This window comes from Alligator sinensis, unplaced genomic scaffold, assembly GCF_000455745.1.
Source record: "Alligator sinensis unplaced genomic scaffold, ASM45574v1 scaffold194_1, whole genome shotgun sequence".
Classification (NCBI taxonomy): Eukaryota; Metazoa; Chordata; order Crocodylia; family Alligatoridae; genus Alligator; species Alligator sinensis.
Genome location: NW_005841945.1, coordinates 569,558 through 576,705, shown reverse-complemented (window position 1 = coordinate 576,705; position 7,148 = coordinate 569,558). Strand labels below are relative to the sequence as shown.

At 46.0% G+C, this 7,148-nt stretch overlaps 1 protein-coding gene across 1 annotated transcript in view; it reads right to left on the bottom strand.

Annotated features, from left to right (window-relative positions):
• The window catches only part of HPGDS (hematopoietic prostaglandin D synthase), a 70,060-nt gene that overhangs the window by 16,152 nt on the left and 46,760 nt on the right, over nt 1–7,148 (bottom strand). The gene's annotated exons all lie outside the window — the stretch shown is intronic.

Here is a 7,148-nt window from a genome sequence, read left to right as displayed (position 1 = left end):
GATGGAGCTCATCCGGGCCTGCTGACTTAAAGGCATCCAGTTCTTCCAAATGACTCTGCACCATCTCAGGGTCTACGCATGGTAGTCTGGCGCCTTGCTGCTGCCTCTCTACAACCCCAGTGAGAGACTTGTCGTGCCCCTCACTTAGGAACACTGAGGCAAAGAACTCGTTGAGGAGTTCAGCCTTGTCCCCTCTGTCCGTCACCAATTGTTTCTGCCCATTTAGCAGGGGTCCTATTCCTCCCTGGAGCCTGGAGGTTAGGGAAAGTGTCAACGTGGACTTTATAACTCTGGGTATGTTCGTGTCCCAGTGAGGATATGGCCTGGAATGCCAAGAGCGAAGCTGTTATTATATGATTACTTTAAAATTCAGGCATGCACATATGCACACACATTCAAAGATAATACCTGGGAACATTTTTCTTCCATGATTTCTGTTGCAGTATGAATTGTGTTAAGATTATCAGCTGATAGCCCACCAGAAGGAGAAGAATGGTAGTGGAGTATAGTACATCCTGGTAAGAGCAAGTAGCCTTTAACACTGAGATATAAATAATGACAATGACTGTGATGTGGTGGTGCAGTTTTTCTTAAAGCGGGGAGTCAAGTGCCAATTCTGAAACTGAACTGCGGTCTTTTCCATTTACAAATTTTTGTGTAGAGGAGAGGAAAGGACCTTCTCTTCAGTTCTGCTTCTAAATTAAGCAACTCTTGTTTCTCAACCTGGCTTTGATGGTTGTGTGCAAAAGGTTATTCTACAAGGGACTTAGTTGCACTTAACTAGTCACTAACAGCCTGACTTACGACAAGTCAATTGAAATCTGGTGGCTGACCTATCAGTGACCACAGAATGCATGGGCTGTGAGGGCTGGCCCCTCTAACTGGGGGAGGTGCAGGGCACTTACTGGGCCCTGGAAGCAGATTTGTCCTGGGCTTATAAGACCCTTAAAGTTGCCATTCTAGACCAGCTGGGTCTCTCAGAGGAGGCCTGTCACTGGAAGTTTTACCAGTAGACTTGGGACCCAAATGCATAGCCTTGAGCCATGGCTTAGAAATTAAAGGGCTTGTGCACCCACTAGCTAAACTCTGACTTGTGGCAAGATGAAGAAATAACAGAACTGGTGACCCTAGAACAGTTCTGTACCATCCTACCCAGTAGAAGCCCAGAGGTGGTTGTATTGCCATTTGGTGACCAGCTTGGTGGAAGCCACCTGGAAAGTAGAGGACATCATGGGGGCAGTGTTAGAGTGTCTAGATCCCTTGAAAGTCCAGCAGGTCCCTGGAAGCCTGGATTGTGGAAGAAACAGGCAGGGTCTCTAAAGAGGCATTTTGTAGGGGCACTATCTCTTTCTCTTCCAAGACTCCAGTCAGGGGGAGGGACCTTGAGTGGCCCCTCCAAAGAAGATAGCCATCTGCAGCATCTCTGCAGCCCAGGAGGAGGAAGGGATGCTCTTATAACTTGTTTTTAATGCAGGAAGAAGAGCCATCAATATTGAAATTGTCCTCAGATGGATTGTAGGTATGCCCATGCCTATGCCTTAGAAGCATGGTGGGAGAGCCCAGACCAGAAGGGATATGTAGTCCCAGTTAAGACAGGGTGTGTCTATGTTGTGGGACTCATAGACTCAGGCTCTGACCAGACCTTTGTCCATGAGTAATTTGTGAATCTGGCAGACTTCCTTGTAATTGAATGAGTTTGAGACACGTATTCATGGAGATATCCAAGTGTATCCCATAACACAGCTGAGTTTGACCATCAAGGGACAGGAAGTTAACATGACAGCTGTGGTGGCCAGGCATTTAGTTTACCTTTAGTTTACCCAGTGGTAGTGGGGTGAGACTGCGGTTCAATGGCCAAATTGCTGTGATTGGCTCAAAGAGTCAATAGAAGCCAGAATGACCCTAATTCTACTGAGCCAGAGCTGGAGGACATATTTCCCTTCTCAGAACCAGAGCTCTTTGGACCTTGATCTAGATCACACCATGAGTTGCAGCAGGTTGGGTGGAAAACCCTCTCATGCCAAAGGAAATGCTCAGGGAGAGGGACTGAGCATTCAGTGCAATCTGGACCACCTTCCAGAAGATTCAGAGGGTTGGGATACCCCTGGAGTTCTTCAAAAGGGGGGACTGGACTTCATTCATGATCAAAGGGAAGACCCGGTATATGTACCTCTTTATGGCCAATTGGTTCTGATCAATGGGTTATAGTAGATGCAAGATTGACATCCCAGGACCCCCGTTTTGCCTTACAAGGGAACTTGTTGATGAGAGTGACAAAAAACAATGACACGGGGACCTGGCAGTCCCAACAGTCCCAACTAGTGCCAAACAGTACCACAGTCAGATGTTGAAACTAGCCTATGGTGTACCATGAGGAGGCCATTTGGGAGTGGAAAAGATCCAGGATAGAATGCTGGCAAGGTTTTTCTGGCCTGGGGTATATCAGGGAATGAAGGATTATTGTGCATCCGAGTGGACACGTGGCTCTGGGACCCGTGACTCCTGTCCAAAGGTATGTGCTAGCTGGTCGGGCTGGGCTTGTTCTCCATGAGGGTCAGGCGGCAATGTACAGCCACAGGGATGTGCCTACAAGAGGGCCATGGCACAGCCCCGCAGCTGTGCTTTGCCACCTGACCCTCATGGAGGACAAGCCCAGCCCAACCCAGCTTGGCCAGCTAGAGTGTGCCTTTGGAAAGGAGTTGTGGGTCCCAGAGCTGTGTGTCCTGGTCCTGTCCAAAGGTGCACTAGTGGGCCAGGCCGGGTTGGGCCGGGACTGTATCCTGCACAGGTGCTGGCCCCAGCCTCCAGCTTCCCTTGACTGCAGATCCAGGAGGAGCTGGGCAGAGTCATTTTGCCCTAAGTGGTACAACTTGTCTCACAGCAAAGTGAATAATCAGGCACATGTGCTGAGGTAAAAATCCCTAGCACAAATTTGTGCCACTCTTATTTGAGCTGCTGCAAGTGCACATGCCTGCATGTGTGGATGCGCTCAAAGTGTCCAACTTCATTGCTGGATCTTGTCTCAAGTCCTGAAGGTCTCTACTACCAGACAACCCCCTCCAAGGGGATGTGTACAGTACAGCACCTTCTATTTCACCAGCACCATGGTGTCCTCAGCACTTCTAGTAAGTTTCATAGATTTCATACATTTCATAGACATTAGGGCTGGAAGGGACCTCGGAAGATCATCGAGTCCAGCCCCCCGCCCAAAGGGCAGGAAGTCAGATGGGGTCATAGGATCCCAGCAAGATAAGCATCCAGTTTCATCTTGAAGGTGTTCAATGAAGGCGCTTGAACCACCTCCGGTGGCAGGCTGTTCCAGACCTTGGGGGCTCGGACAGTAAAGAAATTCTTCCTTATGTCCAGCCTGAAACGATCTTGAAGTAGTTTGTGACCATTCGACCTCGTCATCCCTTGGGCCGCTCTGGTGAACAAACGTTCCCCCAGATGCTGGTGGTCACCCCTGATAAACTTGTAGGTGGCCATCAGATCACCCCTGAGCCTGCACTTTTTCAGGCTAAAGAGCCCCAGGGCTCTCAGCCTGTCATCGTAGGGTCTGTTTCCCTGACCTCTGATCATGCGCGTGGCTCTTCTCTGGACTCTCTCAAGCTTCTCCACATCCTTTTTGAATTGTGGAGCCCAAAACTGGACACAGTACTCCAGCTGCGGCCTCACTAAGGCCGAGTACAAGGGGAGAATGATGTCCCGGGATTTGCTTGAGAAGCATCTATGGATGCAAGCCAGTGTTTTGGTCGCTTTACTAGCCGCCGCATTGCATTGCAGGCTCATGTTCATCTTGTGGTCAATGATGACCCCCAAGTCTCTTTCTTCCATAGTGCTAGCCAACATTGCACTGCCGAGACTGTAAGGATGCTGCGGGTTTTTTTTCCCAAGGTGGAGAACCTTGCATTTATCGGCGTTGAACACCATCAGATTCTCGTCCGCCCACTTGCTGAGCCTGTCCAGGTCAGCCTGGATAACCTGCCTGTCTTCTGGTGTGGATGCTTTGCCCCAAAGTTTGGTGTCATCGGCGAACTTGGCCAGTCCGCTTCTGACTCCAGTGTCCACATCATTAATGAAGATGTTGAACAGTATGGGTCCAAGGACAGAGCCTTGGGGGACCCCACTGGTCACAGGACACCACGATGAGTGACTTCCATCGATTACTACCCTCTGGGTCCAACCTAATGACTTTACCTTTAGGGTTTAGATACTGTAAAATAAATAAGTCTTGGGACCACACATAGAATACTAAAGAGAAAACAAATCTATGCTCATTAATTAAGCACAATCCATCTCATGCACTGAGGTACTGTACAAAATAAAATAGCATGTGATCATATAATTAAAGAATGTATATGCACAAAGGGGCCGAATTAGATTTATAACCCAACACAAGACAGACATAGCACACAGAATACTAATTAAAGCATTAGGAACATGTTATTGTCCTGATTTGGCAAAGCACTTAAGTAAGTGGCTAAGTACCACCAATGTCAAACAAGTTAAGAATATGCTTAAAATTAAGCACATGTTTAAGTACTTTGCTTGAACTAGGACCTTACTGTGTCTCTAGGCATTTCTATATCTGAACTGTAATGCTCTGTGTTGTTCTAGTACTCCACTGCATTCTAAATTAATGCAGTTCTAATGAACATAAATGTAATTGGCATGGGCATCCCATGGGACTGATGAAAGACCGATGCAAAGTACCCATTTAATAGGTTGGCTTTTTCCTGGGCTTCAGTTGTCCCATCTGGTCCAGCAGGGGTCCAATGTTGCCCCTGCTTTTCCTCCGGCTCTCCACATATCTGAAAAAGGACTTCTTATTGTCCTTGACAGTTCTACTTGAGCACTCTCTTTTTATCCTTACTTCAATGTGAAGAACTAATTATTCAGCCATGCCACCCAATTTCCTGCCCTCACTCTGTCTGTCAACATCAAGATACATGGCATTTTTAAGAAACTCATTAACTAGCTTGTTTTAAAACCCTAGCATAGACAATCAAGTTAAATTGTAACACCATATTAGCTGGTCAACATAGCTTCCCCTGTTTTTCCACATGAGCTGGAATGGGATGGACAAGTCCTGTGGTGTTTCTTCCTCAGAGGGAGCTAAGACGGGTATCAAAAACAAAACCTCCAAATTTGGTATCACTCCTTGCCTTCCAAACTTACTAGCAAAAATCCATGAGTTGGTCCAGAATAAACTGTGTCATGATACTAGAACAAACCAGATCAAGCCAAAAACATTGAAAGATGCTTAAAAATGCTGCCTGACTGAATATGAAGACTTTTCTTCTGGGGTTGTTTTCACCTGCTCTTTTTTATTTTGTAACCATTTCTATTCAGCTTTCTCCTTTTCTTTCCTCAACATTTCAAAAGTTTTCTTTCTTTTTGCACAGGTGTCTGATTTGTTCCTGATATAGCCTGGCTGCTACTTAATTTGCCTTTCTTGACCCCAGTTCCTCCCTATACTGCTTTTGCCAAGCTGACTTTTCTCCATTTTGGGGAGATTTCTACTTTCAATATTATTTTTCATAATTCTGACTCTTCTGTCCTTCTCTGCTTTGTTTCTGCTTAGCAGTAGTGTAACCAAAGAGGGGCAATCAGGGCAGGAGCTCCAGGCACCGACCTGGAGGAGAGCACAAAAATACCAGCTGCTACTGGAGCCACACAATTGTGCCAGCAGCCCAGAAGCCAGGAGTCCCCACTGCTCCCATTATGACTCCATTTCTTGGTATGTCTCCCATCATTTTTATTTTGAGTAGAACTCAGCCTTCAGTTGCATGGCCATGGCTCCCATTGTCTTTTAATGGAAGTAATTTGTTACTATGTGAAGGAGAAATGGTGAGGGAGTTACATTCCTGCAGAAGAGAGAACTCAGCCGACATGCTGTCACAGCTTGCCTTTGAGTTGTAGCATATCTAGTGGTGGCTGGCTACTGCAGCACTCGGTGACCCAACATGCAGGGACAGCTATGCTGCTCCATCTTTTTTGTAAATGACTCCTATATTAACTAGACCTAGCCCCCTCTTCTTGGCATCTTACAAGAGAGTGTGACTATACTGTAAGGCCTTTAAATAAACAGCTATGATTTTTTTAAATAAGGAAAGTAAGGCTAATCCTTGAAACAGATTCCCCATTTTCTTGGCATAAATGCATCAATGAGCCCTCCCTAAAATGAGGAATAGAGAGAGCATTATTCCTATCTATGCTGACTTATACTCCTACCACCTCACTGACATCAGGATAGATTGCATGGGAGGAAGGTGGTTGTTAGTGCAGAATTCAGGCCAGTAAAGAGTGCCAAAAAACCACGAGTAATCAGGAAATGAGTAAAAACAGGGACATGCAAAGCAGCTTCTGAAAGCCCCAGTTAAACATGATCAAGAATTAAGAAAATAATCTGGATTGTCAGTGTTTGCTTGTTTTAAAACCCTGCTCCCTTTTTAATTAGACAATCCTTATTCTAAGCTAGTAAATCAACAAAAATGTCTGCAACTTATCTATGGACATGTGGTCTGTACGTTAGAATAGAAATGAAGCAGCTGGGAATTGCAGAGACCAGGAAAATGCATCATTTCTGTTGTACTTGTGCTCAGGACTACTCTAGGCTTTATACTGGTGCCTAGTTGCTGAGCTTTAGCACAGGTAAAGTTAGGAGTGAACAGGAAAGGCTTAGCAGACCTAGACTTACCACAGAAGATAGTACAGAGAGCCTATGTTGACCACAAAATATTTAGTTGATCCTTTTCTTAAAACAAATTAGTGTCAGTAAGATTTGAAAGGGTTTTGTGGGATACCAATTTTGTCAGATACATAGTAACAAATTGTTCTAAGTAAACATATAATATGACCCCCATAGTTAAATGAAGAAAGGACTGAAGAAAGCCTTTTTTAGGATGGCACAGGGTTTGTCTGCATGGCAGCCATGGGGTGCTGAGTCTTGGCACCAAGGGAATAAGCCCCACCTATCTTCTACTCAAAATTGAGGCAGTGAGGCACCTGGAAGGTGCCAGTGGTGTTCTCAAGGGATTTTCACTGCCTCATTTCTGGGGGTGGGAGGCATTGAACGTTATCTCCAGCCTACGGAGGTTTTCCTGCCAGCCTACTGTCAGAGAGCTCTGACTCCATCTCTCTCTCTC